We start from the raw sequence: 18,694 nt of genomic DNA on the forward strand, positions 1-18,694 counted from the left end.
ACAGAACTGCAGTATTGGCCACATTTTATTTATGAAGTTTGAGTTATGACATTGATACATTTACACCCACTAAACGATGCACTTAAAATGCTTATTTGCAACGCAGTGTTGAACTGCACTAACCCAAGATTTACAGTTGCTCTACCTAAAGCACAACTGGATATGGAGTTTTTGTGGCTTTAAGGCAATGATCAGCTTGCTTCACGGCTGTGAAAAGTATATAGAATTGCAACCATTCTCTGCCCAGTTTCTACAGAGTGTGGGTAAAGAACTTTGTACAAAGAATCTGATCTCATTGGAGCTGGACAAGAACATGGTGTTGCTTTTGGGGGCGGGGGGGGGGGGGGGGGGGGCTGAGGGTTGGATGGGAAATTCTCCTGCTCTCTACTTCTTTTAACTCCCAAGCTGCCTTTTCATACTCGGGCGGTCTTCTGCCCAAACCTAGCAGAGATCACTAGGCCCACAGCACAAGAATAAGTGGTCAGGAAGATGGGTGGTTTCATTGTGGGGATGTCTGGTCTATAAGGAGCAAAAAAGAAAGGAAACTTGCCTTCTGGCTCTGGGTCCTCTGCCTGATTGGCATAGCCAAGCTAGAAAATCATGAGGACTTGGTTAACCAATTGAACAGCAATGATCTCATCAGACCTTGAACTGCATATTTAATCAAGCCCCACTGACTTCCGGCAGGTTTTCATCTCACAATATTGGGATACATGGGAAGGTAGAATTTCTGTCTGGCAAACTATGGTTAAAATTGTCTCCTAAATGTCAGCAACATTAATGAATTGTGCCAAAATTGACATTAATTTTAGTGCAAATCGTAATATTACTTTGGTACCATAATGAACATTAAAGAGGAAGATATTGTGTGTAGAAACATGTATACACCACAATATAACATGCACCACACTTGTATAACGATGTACATTTATAATAAATATGCAATTATCAATCTACTACATACCTACAACATAAGCATGAGTCCAGATGGTTTGCACAGAAGTAACTCTTGAGAATGTACCCTTTTATATTAAAAGGCGTGTTAACCATGTGATTCTGAATATATATATGTGGGGATTCATCATCAACAGTAGAGGATTCTGGACTTTAGTAATGAAATAAATGGGCAGAAATCCATTTTGGGGCATTTTATTTGTGGGATACCAGTTGGTCAAGACATCAGAAGAATTTATTTCCTATTATTTGAAATATACAATGGGATCTTTAGTTCCAGCCATATATATTTGAATCTCTGCAGTGGGAAGTTCTTACACTTCTTAAATTAATTATATTTTTACGTGGGTGTGGTTGGCAGGCTGAGGGAAAATGGTATGAAAGAGTATTTGGAGTGATTTTACTTACCCAGTTTTTGATTTTTATTAGTTGATTTTGATCAGCTTTGTAGTTGTAGAATTATAATTGGATGTAGACACAACAACATTTAAAACAAGTTTGAATGATTTAATTAGTTTGGTGCTGTTTTGCTGCATAGGTAGATTTTGGTCACATTTCTTAATTTCTGAGTTATGGTTTGTTGGAGATAAAAATTGAATTAATCTAAAAGTGAGTTACCAAAGAGGAAATGAGTCAAACAATATTGTTGTCAAGTGTGACTGAATGTATGTCATGACATAGGAAATGTGATGTTTCAAGCAACTGGCACACATCACCATCCCATTTTTATATTATAGGTACTGGACAGTGAAGGATAAATGTTCTGATTACATGCTCCTGATACAGAGAGAGGATCATTTACCAGGAGCACATATCCAGGAACAATCCCTAAAGCATTTCATCCAAATGGTCATGTGAGGTTTTGTGCCAAGGGTACACGTTCATAACAGAGCCTGACAGAAACTACTTAACTTTTGTGTTATTTTCTTAAACTTTGCAGAATTTCACTTTGTTTGTACATTGTAATAGAATTAGAGAAGGATAGCAGGCACAATGGCTAGCACTGGTGCCTCACAGTGCCAGGGACCCGTGTTCGATTCTGGCCTCTGGCAACTGTGTGAAGTTTACACATTCTCTTTGTGTCTGCATGGGTTTCCTCCGGGTACTCCAGTTTCCTCCTACAGTCCAGAGATGTGCAGGGTAGGTGGATTTGCCATGCTAAATAGCCCCTTTGTGTCTAACAATATACAGGTTAAGTGGGCCTGGATGGGGTGCTCTTTCAGGGGGTCGATGCAAGCTCGATGGGCAAAATGGACTTCTTCTGCACTGTAGAGTTTCTGTGAATTATGCATATCAGTATTGTTGAAAAGAGGCACGCTGTCAAAGCTTTTCATTTTGCACTCATCTGGACAGTTGCAAAAATACCAAATTTAAAAGGCAAAAAGCTTTGACTGCATGTCTTTTTTTTCAGCAATACTCAAGTCCTGTACTACCAAGCAACTAATTAGGCATATCTATACGTGCAAGGCTGATGAAGTGTCACATCAATACTTCCTGATTGTTTTATATTAATTCATAGGATGTGGGCATCACTGGCTAGGTAATTTATTGCCCATCACTAATTGTCCTTGAGAAGGTGGTGATATGCTGCTGCCTTGAACTGCTGCAGTCCATGTGTTGCAGGAACATACAGTACTCTCACTGTTTTGAACTTTAATAATAGGGTCTTGTACCACAGACTTAGCACCTTCCCTTGGGTTTTGCCATTAATGCAAAGCAAGAGCCTTACACACAGTTGGCTTTTCCTGTTGGTCGGTTTGAGGCTTTTTCAGCAGCGAAGAAACCGGAGTCATTTCAGACAATGTAAAATGCACTAGATGGCGCTCTCCCTCCTTCAGAGTGGCTGCATACACAGACAGCAGGCAAGGTTGGCTGTACTCGTAGGTGGATTGTAATCAGCCATGTCAGTCATATCCTGAGTCAATCTCTACTAAATCTACTAGTAATATGACTGAGAAAGCAAATACCATGATGTTTGATAATCAATTAATAGCACACTCTTTATGTTTTCTTTGACTTATCAAAGGCACATAATGTCAGAAAAGCACAAAATGACAACCACAAAATATAGACACTTTAAAAGTCAGCCAAGGACTTATAAAGATGCAGGCAGTAATTTGAAATGCACTTTAACTATCGATTTCAGACTGAATCAAACCTTTGTATAAATGTTTGCAACAAGCGTCTGAATTTCTTTAAACAGTAAAATCTTCACTACACCACGCAATTTCGATTTGCTTATTAATTAAAATGACATTTGTTCGAATTGTTAAAAAGATATGGGGCGGGATGCTCCATCGGCCGATGACGAAATGGGGAAAGGCGATTGGGCAGCGAATCGGTTTTGACGTCGAAATCGTGACGGGTGACGGGTTCCTGCCAAATCGCAATGCTCCAGTGCCTCGCAGCGGTGTCAATGTGTTCCACTCCGCACGTACAGTAAACACCATTTGCATATCATTAGTGGGCCTGACCCAGTATTCTCCAGGGCCTCCGCGATGCTCTGCCACCACCGGGGAGAATTTCCGAGGGCGAGGTCCACTTGTGCTTTTAAAATTGGGAAGCGTGCTGTTGCTGATGAGGGGGAGAGAGGAGGTAGGACAAGCAGAGGCTTGACTGTGGGTTGCCGGTTCTGACACTGGCCGGGCTGACTGGAGGGGGAGCAGGGTGACCTGCCACGGGACCAGGGTGTCCAGGCACGGACCGGGGGAACAGGGACATGTGGGGGCAGGTTCCGCAATGCCAACCGAGGTCACCGTGTAGCCCAGTGGACCTGGTTGGGCACGGGCCACTCAGCATGCTAACACATCGGCCTTTAACCCCCTGCAGACAATGAATATTGGAATACAACCAGCAATGGTGATATCCTCCTATTTGCCATAACCCTGGGGGATGCACTGGAGCTGCTCAAGGAGGAGGACACTGCAACAGCGAAGACCCCCCAAGAGGATCAGCTCATGAGGATGGAGAATCAGCCATCCAACAGGCTGAGGCGGAGGAGGTGTAAAGGAGGCGCCGCATCAAGCCTCGCACACACCGGCAACGCCTGTCATTCAAGGACCTGCCAGACTGCACATACCGTCGAAGACTCTGGCTGAGCAGAGAGACAGTGCGACATATCTGCCAGATCATGGCGCAACTGGCACCGCAGGGGGAATTGGGGAGGATACCCACTGGTGATGATCACCTTGAACCTCTGCACCACGGGGTCCTTCCAGGCACCATGTGGGGACCTGTCAGGGATCTCACAGAGCTCGATGCACAGGTGCATCCGCGCTGTCACGAAGGCCCTATATTCCCATCCGGCACAATACATCCATTTCAATGTGGTCAGAGTCCACCAGGATGCCCGGGCAGTGGGGTTCGCCGCCATCATCAAGATGCCCTGGGTCCGGGGGGTGACCAATGTCATAATATACATCTATGCATACAATAGAGTGCAGTCAGGCAGTGATTGACACACAGGATGACCAGTAAGCACACAGAATAGAGCAGCCAATCACCAGACAAGATACGACCACTATAAAGCCAGAGGGCACCAGTTTTCCCACTCTCTCGGGACCCAGCCTCTGAGACAGTCAGAGCTCGTGAGCTGGCCAGTGCTTACACCATGTGGTAGCTAGGTTAGTCGGGTCAGGCTAGTGTCAGGTCTCCAGTCAAGTCAGCATAGTGTCAACCCACAGCTGAACATGTATAATAGTTTGGATATTGAATAAAATCGTGTTGCATTTTATCAAGTGTTGGAGGTCTGCCTCTCGCTACACTGCATCAAGTGCAGTTCACCTCGACCCAGCCTACCCAACACATCATGGTACCGGCTGAGTGATGCTGAAAATTTGACGGACCTACATTGAGTGAATCAGCGCTGACCACAAACAGCCATCCGGTGATATGGAAAACGTCCGCCCTCCTCCTCCGCTCCTCCTCCATCGCCGGCAACCTTGGTGCAAATTGGAGGATCTTCAAACAAAAGTTCCAACTCTATCTTGAAGCCACCGATCTTGAGGCCACATCGGACACCAGGAAATCGCACTATTCCTCTCCACAGCCGGGGACCACGCCATCCACATCTACAACTCCCTTACATTCGCTGAAGGCGAAGACAAGACAAAATTCAAAACAGTCCTGCTGAAGTTCGACAGCCACTGCGACATTGAGGTGAATGAGAGCTTTGAACGGTACGTTTTCCAGCAGAGGCTTAAGGGTAAGGATGAACCTTTTCAATCCTTTCTGACCCATCTCCGCATCCTCGCGCACTCATGTAACTATGACTCGACCACTGATTCCATGATCCGGGATCAGATCGTTTTTGGGGTCCACTCCGATTCCCTTCGCCAGCAGCTCCTGAAAGTTAAGCAGCTCACCCTCACCATCGCCATCAAAACGTGCGTTCTCCACGAACATGCTAACAATCGGTACTCCCACATCAGGGTGGCAGAAACGGCAAAGCTAACCTCCCACAAGGTGGAACGGGTGCAGGACATCGCACAAATGCAGGGCCTAAGTATCGACGAGAGTGGCCATTCCGGGCCCCTGCGCATGCGCGCCACGACTGATGGGACGGCGAGACCGCCGACCAGACTGCGCAGGTGCGTACGTCGTTCGACCGCACTGCGCATGCGCGATGGCGTACGGACCGCGCTGACGTTGGCGTCATAATGTGTCCGAATTGTGGCTCCACCCATTTAAAGCGGCAATGTCTGGCAAAATCACGACGGTGTCCACAGTGTGGCAAGCTTGGCCACTACGCAGCCCTTTGCAGATCTGCTCCACTGTCCAGCGATCCCAGCCGCGGCGCAGAAGCGTCCATTCAATACAGCAGGCCATGCCAGACTCTGACCTCGACAGCCCAACAGATCCTGATGCTGCGTGCCTCAAATCTCCATACCAGGTGGGCATCATTACGAAGCATGCGCTGCCTTTCTCCAAGACAGCGACGTACCTCCCGATCCTCAGCATGGATCCCGACGATGAGTGGTGTGCTGTCCTCACAGTCAACAAGGCTCGCATCCAGTTCAAACTGGACACCGGCGCATTGGCGAACCTCATCTCCAAACCCGATCTCAACACCATCCACGTCAGACCAAGCATTCTTCCACCGGCCTGCCAGCTCCTTGACTACAATGACAATGCCATAGCTGCCAGTGGCTCATGCCAACTCGGAGTTTCCAATAAGTCATTTAAAGTGACACTGCGATTTGAGATAGTGGGACCTGACAGAGCATCCCTGCTCAGTGCTCGGGCCTGCAAACTCCTGAACTTGGTTCAGCGAGTCCACACCATGTCATCCTCACAGGCGACGGCCTCACCTGATGAGAACTTCCAGGCTGAAATTGATGACATCTTCACGCAGTACCACAGCGTGTTTGACGGAATGGGCACACTCCCAGACCGATACAAAATCCTGCTCAAACCGAACGCCACCCCTGTGATCCACACACCACGTCGGGTGCCGGCAGCCCTCAAGGACCGCCTCAAGCAGCAGTTACAGGACCTCCAGGACCAGGGCATCATATCAAAGGTCACAGAACCCACGGACTGGGTCAGCTCCATGGTCTGCGTCAAGAAGCCGTCAGGGGAGCTCTGAATCTGCATCGACCCCAAGGATTTAAATCGCAACATCATGAGGGAACATTACCCAATACCAATACGAGAGGAGTTGACCAGCGAGATGGCTCATGCCAAACTCTTTATGAAGCTGGACGCCTCCAAAGGGTTCTGGCAAATACAGCTGGATGCATCCAGTCGCAAGCTGTGCACATTCAATACCCCGTTCGGTCGCTACTGCTACAACCGGATGCCTTTTGGCATCATCTCTGCCTCAGAGGTATTTCACCGCATCATGGAACAGATGATGGAGGATATCGCGGGTGTTCGTGTGTATGTTGACGATGTCATAATCTGGTCCACAACTCCTCAAGAACACATCGATCGCCTCAAGCAGGTGTTCCACAGAATCCATGAGCATGGCCTCCGACTCAACAGAGCCAAGTGCTCGTTCGGTCAATCAGAAATCAAATTCCTTGATGACCACATCTCGCAGCAAGGCGTGCGGCCAGATGCTGACAAGGTCTCGGCAATCAACGCCATGAAGACCCCAGAGGACAAGAAGGCGGTCCTCCGCTTTCTAGGGATGGTCAACTTCCTCAGGAAGTTCAATTCCAACATGGCGGCACACACCACAGCCCTCCGCCATCTCGTCAAAAAGTCGAAGGAATTCCAGTGGTTGCCCGCTCATGGGAACGAATGGCGTGAGCTCAGGGCAAAACTCACCACAGCCCCGGTTCTGGCGTTCTTTGACCCTACCAAAGAGACCAAAATATCCACTGATGCGAGCCAGGACGGTATTGGGGCGGTGCTCCTCCAACGGGATGACTCCTCCTCATGGGCCCCAGTTGCGTATGCCTCCAGAGCCATGACGCCCACTGAGTAACGGTACGCTCAGATCGAGAAGGAATGCCTGGGCCTCCTAACGTGAATCGACAAATTTCACAACTATGTGTATGGCCTCCAAAATTCACGGTTGAGACGGACCACAGGCCACTAATCCACATAATCCAGAAGGATTTGAATGACATGACGCCTCGGTTACAACAAATCCTTCTCAAGCTACGCCGCTATGATTTTGAACTTGTCTACACGCCAGACAAAGAACTCATTGTTGCAGATGCCCTTTCCAGGTCTATCACCACACCGTGTGAACAAACTGACTTTGTCTGCCAAATCGATGCGCAGGTGCAATTGTGTGCCTCCAACATTCCGGCCACTGATGAGAGGGTCATCCAAATTTGTGAGGAAACGGTCAAGGATCCTCTGCTACAGTGTGTGATGCAGCACCTCACGAATGGCTGGCAGAAGGGTCAGTGTCCCCAGTTTTACAACGTCAAGGACAACCTGACGGTGGTGGACAGCATCCTCACGAAGCTCGATAGGATTGTGATTCCGCAGAGCAAGCGAGCTATGGTGCTCAGCCAACTCCATTGAGAAATAATAAATTCTTTACCCGTCAGTCTGGCCTCAATAAAACTCGAGATTGATTTGTAGGCATAGCATTAGTTATTTTTATTCGACTTGCAAGTCTGACTCATTTCTCAGAACCAAGAACACAAGCTACCTCTTAGGTCTACAGAATCGAGTGATTCTCAAGAACAAAGAAATCTCTACCAACACATTCAAATGGCATCAAGTTTCACATACACAATTCCCATAGGTCATCCTATACCCCTCCTGACCTGGCCATACATCCTAATTGGCTCACTTCTCATTCCTTCCTCTGGCCTCCTATTACCCAGCATCCTTTTCTCCTCATACACTAAACACCCCATCCCCCCTCCTTTGCCATGCTTTCTGAAATCCTTTGTCTGTGAACTAGCATGAATTAGACCGGCCTATATCTACATTACAGTAACTAATATCTTTAAAGTAGCTATTTTATATCACATTCGTCACCATGAGGGTCACCTGGAGGTCGAGAAATGTCGACGCAGAGCTCGAGAGGCAGGCTATTGGCCGGGCATCAGCCAGGACGTTGCCAACACGGTCCTCAACTGCCCCACATGTCAGAAATTTCAGCCAGCTCAACCCAAAGAAACTCTGCAGCAACATGAGATATTGACCTCCCCATGGTCCAAAGTCGGTGTCGACCTTTTCCACGCCAAGGAGTGTGACTATGTCCTCCTGGTCGACTACTTCTCCAATTACCCTGAAGTGGTGAAACTGTCCGACCTCACGTCAAAGGCGGTGATTAAAGGATGCAAAGAAACGTTTGCCGGGCATGGGATACCGCTCATGGTGATGAGTGACAACGGTCCCTGTTTGTACAGCCAGGAATGGTCTGATTTTGCCCGCCTATACAACTTTCGGCACATAACCTCCAGCCCCCACTACCCGTAGTCAAACGGGAAGGCCGAAAAAGGGTTCCATATCGTCAAGAGATTACTATGCAAGGCTGCAGACTCAGGCTCCGATTTCAACCTGGCACTGCTGGCATACAGAGCATCCCCGCTGTCCACTGCGTTGTCTCCCGCGCAGATGCTCATGAATTGCACTCTGCAAATCACAGTTCCAGCCATCCATGTTCCAGACCTTGACCACCTCACGGTCATACAAAAGATGCAGCAGTCTCGGGCCTAACAGAAATTAGCATACGACGCTCATGCCACGGATCTCCCCGAGCTGGTCCCAACTGATCGTGTTCGTGTGCAGTTGCCTGACGGCGGCTGGTCCGCCACAGCTGCGGTGGTCATTCAAAGTGGCCCCGAGATCGTTCCTCGTCCGCATGGCTGATGGCTCCTTCCTACGACGCAACAGACGGGCGCTGCGCAGAGTTCCACGCCCACCACCTAACCATGATGTCCCGCCTCACACAATGCTTCCTCCGGACGTGCCCTACCACGAGGCCACCGATCGACCAGCAATCCTGTCAACCTCTGCGACCACCGCATTGCCGGCCTATCCAAGTGCAGGAGGCCCCTGATACACCCTTGAGGCGGTCAACCAGACTTTGTCACCTGCCGCAGCGACTAAACTTACATACTGAACTTTTGCACAACTGTGTTACCTTATCGTTTTGACCTCTGTAAATATCGTTGTTACCATTTCATCTGCCCAATATCTGCACTAGCAACACGTTCCTGTGTACATAAGGTAATTTTAGCACATTCTGTATATAGTCACGCACATATACACATCCACACGCACATGCACCTTAATATTTATTATCTCACCACACACAATATTAAAAAAAGTTTTTAAAAAGCGGGGGGGAGATGTCATAATATACATCTATGTATACAATGGAGTGCAGACAGGCAGTGATTGATGATGTGTTGGGTACTCTGGATCTGTGGAGACTGCGTTTACCTTAGCAGTAACATAGACAGGCTACCAACACTTGTAATAGTACAACTCTATTTTATTTAACTAAGAGCTGTTAAACATGCTTGCACTGTGGGTCGACACCATGTTAGATTGACTGAAGACCTATGCCTAACCTGACCAGCCTATGCTGCTAGCACATGGTGGATGTTTGTGCTACTGACTGCGGGCTCTGTCTGTCTCAGAGGCTGCATCCCGAATGAGTGGGAAAACTAGTGCCCTCTGTCTTTATAGTGACCTTGCCCTAACTGGTGATTGGCTGCTGTGTTGTGTGTGTTGATTGGTTTTGCAGTGTATCAGTCAGTGTGTGACTCCGCACCATCGTATACTGATGTGTATATTATGACACTCCCCCCTTTTCTAAAAAAAATGTGTGTTCGTGGCAATAAATAATGTAGTATGCGAATGTTCCTAACTATGTGTGGCACATGCGAGCATATTTACAGGACTATGTACAGAAACTCTAAGATATTTACATTGGAAGTTGTCTAGTACAGATGGACAGTATGTAACACAAAATATAACTGGAACAACAGTATGTACAAACCAGTGAGTTAATCAAACAGGGTACCGAAACAATCAGTTCATGAGTTCAAAGAGTCCATGAATTCAGGCAGTTCATAAATTCAGTCTCTGAGGTGGGCGACAAATTCTGGTTGACCGTCTCAAGGGTGGGTCAGGGGCCACCTGTTCTGGAATGGGCGGGACTGTGTCAGACTCAGAGGGTGGCAGAGTGAAAGGGAGATCTGCAAAGTCTGTGACGGGTTAGTCGTGACGGCGAGGCAGGACATGATGATCTGGTGGCGAGCGAGGAAGGAGTCGTAGTGCCCACCTATTTCGGCGAAGAAGAGAGCCGTCTTGTAGACAAACCAAAAATGACCTGGGGGCCACTTGTCTGAGCACCACAGCGGTGACCGACCAACCACCATCGGGAAGATGGACACGGACCTCGTCATCAGGAGCCAGAGCAGGGAGATGCTTGGCGCGGGCGTCATACGCCGATTTGTGTTGGGCCCGAGACAACTGCATTCGACGAAGGACCGGAAGGTTGTCCAAGTCTGGGACATGAATGGCCGGCATCGTCATCCGCAGCATGCGATTCATCAACAATTGAGCCAGTGACAGGCCGGTGGACAATGGAGCTGATCTGTAAGCAAGCAGGGCGAGGTAAAAATCGGATCCTGCATCGGCCGCCTTGCACAGGAGTCGTTTGACAATGTGCACCCCCTTTTCAGCTTTGCCATTGGATTGGGGGTTATGGGGACTGGACGTGACATGTGTGAAGTTGTATCGTTTGGCAAAATTGGACCACTCCTGACTGGCAAAACACGGGCCATTGTCGGACATGACCGTGAGCGGGATGCCATGGTGAGCGAAGGTTTCCTTGTGCGCACGGATGACCGCAGTTGAGGTGAGGTCGTGTAGCCTAACTACCTCCGGGTAGTTTGAGAAATAGTCCATTATGAGGACGTAGTCCCGGCCAAGTGCATGGAACAGGTTGATGCCCACTTTGGTCCAGGGGGACGTGACCAACTCATGAGGTTGCAAGGTCTCCCTTGGCTGAGCAGGCTGGAAACACTGGCATGTTGGGCAGTTAAGAATGGTGTTGGCAATGGCCTAGTTGATTCCAGGCCAGTACACTGCCCCACAGGCCGATCGGAGGCATTTCTCCACTCCCAGGTGGCCCTCATGGCCCTCATGGAGCTGCTCAAGGACGAGGTTCCGCATGCTGTGTGTAATGACGATCCTGTCCAGCTTTAGTAGAATTCCATCTACCACCGCCAGGTCACCTTTAATGTTATAGACTTGAGGGCATTGACCCTTGAGCCACCCGTCTGTCAGGTGGCGCATGACACGTTGGAGCGGGGGATCGTTGGCCATCTCACGACGAATTTAGATGAGTCGTTCGTCTGTGGCGGGCAGAACGGATGCGGCGAATGCCCCTGAGCATCAATTTGGCACACGAAGCCCGCTGGGTCGCAGGGTGTGGTGACAGATCGGGAGAGTGCATCGGCGACGATGAGCTCCTTACCCGGGGTGTAGACGAGTTCGAAGTCGTACTGCCTGAGTTTAAGGAGAATGCGCTGCAGGCACGGCGTCATGTCGTTAAGGTCTTTTTGAATGATATTGACCAGTGGCCTGTGGTCTGTCTCGACTGTGAAATTTGAGAGTCCATAGACATAGTCATGGAATTTGACGACTCCGGTAAGAAGGCCCAGGCACTCTTTTTCAATTTGCGCAGAGCGCTGTTCGGTGGGAGTCATTGCACGTGACCCGTATGCAACAGGAGCCCATGAGGAGGCGTTGTCACGTTGAAGGAGCACTGCTCCAATGCCAGACTGACTGGTATCCGTGGAGATCTTTGTTTCTTTGGCTGGATCGAAAAATGCCAACACCGGGGCCTTGGTCAGCTTCGCCCTGAGTTCCCACCATTCTTGTTCGTGGGCGGGGAGCCATTGGAACTCGGTCGTCTTCTTAATCAGGTTCCTGAGAGCTGTGGTGTGGGAGGCGAGGTTAGGGATGAATTTCCCCAGGAAATTGACCATGCCCAGGAAGCGGAGGACCGCCTTCTTGTCCTCCGGTGTCTTCATGGCCTTAATGGCAGATACCTTGTCAGCATCCGGCTGCACACCAAACTGTGAAATGTGGTCTCCGAGGAATTTAAGTTCTGTTTGACCAAAGGAGCATTTGGCCCTGTTGAGGCGGAGGCCATGCTCATGGATTCGTCAGAAGACGCGTTGGAGGCGATCAATGTGCTCCTGCGGGGTGGTAGACCAGACGATGATGTCATCCACATATACCCGAACCCCTTCGATACCTTCCATCATCTGCTCCATTATTCTGTGGAACACTTCCGATGCAGAGATGATGGCAAACGGCATCCGGTTGTAGCAATACCAGCCAAATGGGGTGTTAAAGGTGCAGAGCTTCCGACTGGATGCGTCGAGTTGGATCTGCCAGAACCTCTTGGATGCGTCTAGCTTGGTGAAAAATTTGGCGTGAGCCATCTCGCAGGTGAGTTCTTCGCGCTTTGGAATGGGATAGTGTTCTCTCATAATATTGCGATTGACGTCCTTGGGATCAATACATATGCGTAATTCGACGGATGGTTTTTTTCACGCACACCATAGAGCTGACCCAGTCAGTCGGTTCTGTAACTTTCAAAATTACACCCTGGTCCTGGTGGTCCTGCAGCTGCTGCTTGAGGCGGTCCTTGAGGGGTGCTGGTACCCTGCGAGGTGCATGCACCACAGGCGTGGCATTTTGTTTTAACAAGATTTTATAAGTGTATGGGAGTGTGCCCGTGCCCTCGAATACACCGTGGTATCAGGTGATGGTGGCGTTCAGCTGTGTCCGAAAGTCAGCGTCCTGAGATGCAGAAGTGTCTGCGGGCGACAGGGAGTGAACTCTTTGGACCAGGTTTAGAAGTTTGCACGCCTGAGCACCAAGCAGGGAGGCTTTCGTGGATCCCACTATTTCGAATGGCAGGTTAGCCTTTAATGATCGGTGCGACACTTCAAGCTGGCAAGAGCCACTGGCAGCAATGGCATTACCATTATAGTCCAGAAGCTGGCAGGCGGCTGGCAGGCTTGACATGGAGGCTTTCGAGGTCAGACCGTGTAATGAGGTTGTCCGAAGCGCCGGTGTCCAGGCGGAATCGGATGCGGGATCGGTTGACCGTGAGGGTGGCACACCACTCGTCGTCTGGATCAACGCTGAATGGCTTTTGTCTTCTGGAGCATCTTGTGTTTGGTGATGATGCCCACCCAAAATGGTGCTTTAGGGTCCTCGGTGTCAAGGTCCAGAATCAAGTCGGAGCTGGAATCGGTTACCGGTGGCTGGTTCGGACATCCCTGCATGGCTGGTTGGAGCGACGAGAGGTAGTAGGTTGAGCAGACCTGCATAGGGCTGCATAGTGGCCACACTTGCCACATTGGAGACAGCGTCGGGATTTTGCAGGACATTGTCGCTTTAAGTGGGCGGAGCAACAGTTGCCGCACGTCATGACGTCAGAACGTTCGGTACGCCACCGTGCATGCGCAGTGCGGTCGTACGTAGTGCGCACCTGCGCAGTGCAGTCTTCGGCCTCGCCGTCCTCTCGGTCAGTGCCCGCATGCGCGGGAGCCTGCGAAAAGCATGTGAAATGACCGCCCTCATCCAGGCTTAGGCCCTGGAGTTGTTTAATGGCTTGCACCAGCTCTGCCTCGTGGGGACCTTGCCGTGCCGTTTCAGCCACTTGAATGTGCAAGTATCGGTTAGTGGCGTGTTCATGCAGAACGCAGGTCTCGATGGCTATCGCAAGGATGAGCTGTTTAATCTTGAGGAGCTGCTAGCGTAGGGGGTCCGATTGCACACCGAAAACAATCTGGCCACGGATCATCGAGTCGGAGGTGGAGCCGTAATTGCAGGACTGCGCGAGGATGCGAAGGTGGGTGAGGAAAGATTGAAAAGTTTCATCCTTACCCTGCAGCCGCTGTTGAAAGACATAGCGCTCAAAACTTTCATTTACCTCAATGTCACAGTGACTGTCGAATTTGAGCAGGACTGTCTTGAACTTGGACTTAGATATCATAGAATTTACAGTGCAGAAGGAGGCCATTCAGCCCATCGAGTCTGCACAGGCTCTTGGTAATAGCACCCTACCCAAGGGCAACACCTCCACCCTATCCCCATAACCCAGTAACTCCACCCAACACTAAGGGCAATTTTGGACACTATGGGCAATTTATCATGGCCAATCCACCTAACCTGCACATCTTTGGACTGTGGGAGGAAACCGGAGCACCCGGAGGAAACCCATGCACACATGGGGAGAACGTGCAGACTCCACACAGACAGTGACCCAAGCCGGGAATCGAACCTGGGACCCTGGAGCTGTGAAGTAATTGTGCTATCCACAATGCTACCGTGCTGCCCCTTCAGCGAAAGTGAGGGAGTTGAAGATATGGATGGCGTGGTCCCCGGTCGTGGAAAGGAAGAGAGCAATCTTCCTGGCGTCTGAAGCAGCTTCCAGGTCTGTGGCTTTGAGGGATAGCTGGAATCGTTGTTTAAAGATTTTCCAGTTCGCACCGAGGTTGCCGGTGATGCGGAGCGGCGGGGGAGGGCGGATGCTGTCCATACTATCGGATGGCCGATTGTTGGTTGAAGGCAGATCACTTGAAGGTAGGCCTATTAAACTCTAACATCACATACTGGTACCATGATGTGTTGGGTACTCTGGATCTGTGGAGACTGCGTTTATCTTAGCAATAACATAGACAGGCTACCAACACTTGTAATAGTACAACTCTATTTTATTTAACTAAGACCTGTTAAACATGCTTGCACTGTGGGTTGACACTATGTTAGATTGACTGAAGACCTATGCCTAACCTGACCAGCCTGTACTGCTAGCACATGGTGGATGTTTGTCCTACTGACTGCGGGCTCTGTCTGTCTCAGAGGCTGCATCCCGAATGAGCGGGAAAACTAGTGCCCTCTGTCTTTATAGTGACCGTGCCCTAACTGGTGATTGGCTGCTGTGTTGTGTGTGTTGATTGGTCTTGCAGTGTGTCAGTCAGTGTGTGTCTCCGCACCATCATATACTGATGTGTATATTATGACAAGGACCTCCGGCAATCTCAGTGCCAACTGACGGATATTCAAGCAAAAGTTTCTGCTGTACATCGAAGCCTCAGACCTCGAGGGTGCGTCTGATGCAAGAAAGATCGCACTTCTCCTCTCGACAGCGGGTGATCAAGCCATCGAACTCTTCAACTCGCTTAACTTCACCGAAGGCCAGGACAAGACAAAGTTTCAGACCATCTTGGACAAGTTCGATAGTCACTGTGAAGTGGACACCAATGAAATCTTTGAGCGCTCGTTATTCAAACGTCTTCAAGGTAAAGATGAATCTTTCAATGCTTTCTTAACTAGCCTCCGCCTGCTAGCGCTGTCCTGCAACTTTGGTCATATTGCTGACTCCATGATCAGAGACCAAATCGTGTTTGGAGTTCACTCTGATCCTCTGAGAGAGCAGCTCTTAAAAATCAAGCATATGACCCTGCCAGTCGCGATTGAAATATGTACATTGCATCAGCACGCAAAAAAACGGTATTCCCAATACAAATCGGCTGAAAATGAGAAACTGTGAGTGAGTGTGCAGGCCATCTCCCGGATGCAGCGCCTCAGCATTGAAGACAGCGGCCATTTTGCGTGCTTTTCCCGGAGCCCCACGCATGCGCGATGAGAACGGGATAACGAAGCGGCCGACACCCACACCGCGCAGGTGCAGAAGTCTGCCGACCGCACTGCGCATGTGCGATGACGTACACCGCGTCACGACACCAACGTCATAACGTGCCCGAACTGTGGCAAGGCCTACTTAAAGGGACATTGCCCTGCAAGAGGCAGGCGATGTTTAAACTGCGGGAAGCCTGGACACTATGCAGCCTTGTGCAGGTCTGCACCACCAGTCATGTATAATAGTTTGGATGTTGAATAAAATCATGTTGCATTTTATCAAGTGTTGGAGGTCTGTCTCTCGTTACACTGCATCAAGTGCAGTTCACCTCGACCCAGCCTACCCAACACATCAAACAACAGGATGCATGTCACCCTACGAGCACCTGCAGATAACAGGTTGCTGTACACCAACCGAAGGGGGTTCCACTCGATGAAGGTGCAGCTGGTGTGTGACCATCTGCTGCGCATCATGCACGTCTGTACCCGATGCTCGGGCACAATGCCTTCATCCTGGCATACTCGACGGTGGATGCAGGGGAGGACGAGGGTAGGCAGGGCATGGGGCCTGGGAGGCCACACAACTGGTGCCCCGGTTTCCTCCCACAAGTCCCGAAAGACGTGCTTGTTAGGTGAATCGGACATTCTGAATTCGCCCTCAATGTACCCGAACAGGTTGGAGTGTGAGGACGAGGGGATTTTCGCAGAAACCTCATTGCACTGTTAGTGTAACCCTATTTGTGACACAAACAAAGATTATTATTACAAAGTGTGCGCCAGGGCCAACGCGGACGGGATGCTCTGACCACCTCCAGGTTCACCGACTGGGGGGGTGGAGGGACTGGCCAGGGGCACTGACACTACATCTCACCTCCACACCCCCCGCCACCCCCTCCTCCCTTGGCCATCTCCCCGCCTGCAACCCCCTCCGTGATACATACCTGCCGCACTATGGGGTGCGGGCCCTGGGTTAGCAGCAACAGCGGGTATGGTACATGGGATGGAGGATGATGACAACCCGTCCTGCAATGAGCTCTGGTGCTCCTCATCGTTTGACAATGTCTGACTCCTGCCCATTGGAGCACTTTCCACCATCCACCTACCTGGGTGCATGTGAGCTGGCCACTCCCATCACATCAATCCCATCAATTCCCTAGGGTAGAGTGAGGGGGGACACCGGAGCAGTGAACGGTGGTTGAACCCTGGTCCCTGGGCCGAGCCCACCCCCAACGTCTGACCATTCCCCCCCCCCACCCGCCCCTCTGCAGCCAGCCCAGCCACCCCTCACACCCTTCTGACAGAGCACCGAGGCAGGTTGTAACATTGTGCACAGGTGTTTAATATAAAAACATATATACAGGTATGTGCGCTAACCCCTATAGCTAAACTGTGCCCTGCCAACTTAACTGGTGACTACTTTTCTGGCCTTACGGGCACTAACACTACGCCTAGGTGGCTCCCCAGACGGTACATTAGGAGTGGAAGCAGCCTGCCGTAATTCCCACACTGTGACCTGGGTCCCCTTTGGCAGCCGTCTTCTGGGGCCACCAGGTGTCCCAGGTGGCCTGGTGCTGCCCTGTTCTGCCTGCTGCCCATGTGATCGCCAGAGACAGGAGGGGGGAGGGTGTGCGACTGTGCCACCACCTTCTGGGTCTGTGCCACATCAGCCAGTGACTGCACCATATCCCTCTGGGACTGGGTCACTTCCCTCTGTGTCTGCACCACATCGTCCAGTGTCTGGGCAATGCCGCCGACGCTCTCAGCCATGGCACGCTGTGACTGGACCATGCTCAAGAGCATCGCTGAATGTCCAGGTGGTTCTGACACATGGCTGCCTGTGAAGGGGCAGCCCTGTCCTGGACCTCAATCACTGCCTGCACAGATTGCCCCAGGCCTTGTACATGTTGATCCATGGCCGAAACCTTTGCTCCCAAGGCCTCCACCACGGACATCACCCGTACGGTGTTGGCCTGCGTGGTACACATGCCCGGCACCACACCCTGCTCCTGCAAGCAGTTTGACTCCTCCAACTGCACCTGCAGGTGCTGGATGCTCTCCGACAACCCCTCATGTAGTCCCTGGCTCTGCGACTGCATCTCCACAATCAATGGGACCTTCTGTTCCAGAAGCTCGAAATCCATCTGGACGCAGCTAGTCATTGGGATTGGCCCTCCCTCCGACCATCCGCCCCCTCGAGAGTTCCTACCTCCACCTGCTGTACCAGAACATGTGTGTGGTGAGCACCAGATAGTGTCCCAGGAGCCTCTTCACTCCGATGCCCAACAGACGTGAGTGTCTTTGGGATGGTGGAGTGTGTTGGAGACAGCTGGGACGGGAAATCAGTAATCCATGGACTTGGGCTCTGGGGTGTCCTGGGATGTGGGTCGAGGGCTCCTGTCTATGTTGGTGTCATCCTCGTCACTGCTTGTCACCTGGAGTTCCGGATGTGTCTGGGGTAGGGGACGGGAAAACCAAAAGGGCTCGCCCCATCACCAGCAACTCCTGCAAGACACACAACAAAATGCATGATTGCATTGCGGGCCGGGCGGGAGGTGCATGATTGCATTGCGGGCCGGGCGGGGAGATGCATGATTGCGTTGCGGGCCGGGGGAGGTGCATGATTGCATTGCGGGCCGGGGGG

This window comes from Scyliorhinus torazame, chromosome 7 (assembly GCF_047496885.1).
Source record: "Scyliorhinus torazame isolate Kashiwa2021f chromosome 7, sScyTor2.1, whole genome shotgun sequence".
Lineage (NCBI taxonomy): Eukaryota > Metazoa > Chordata > Chondrichthyes > Carcharhiniformes > Scyliorhinidae > Scyliorhinus > Scyliorhinus torazame.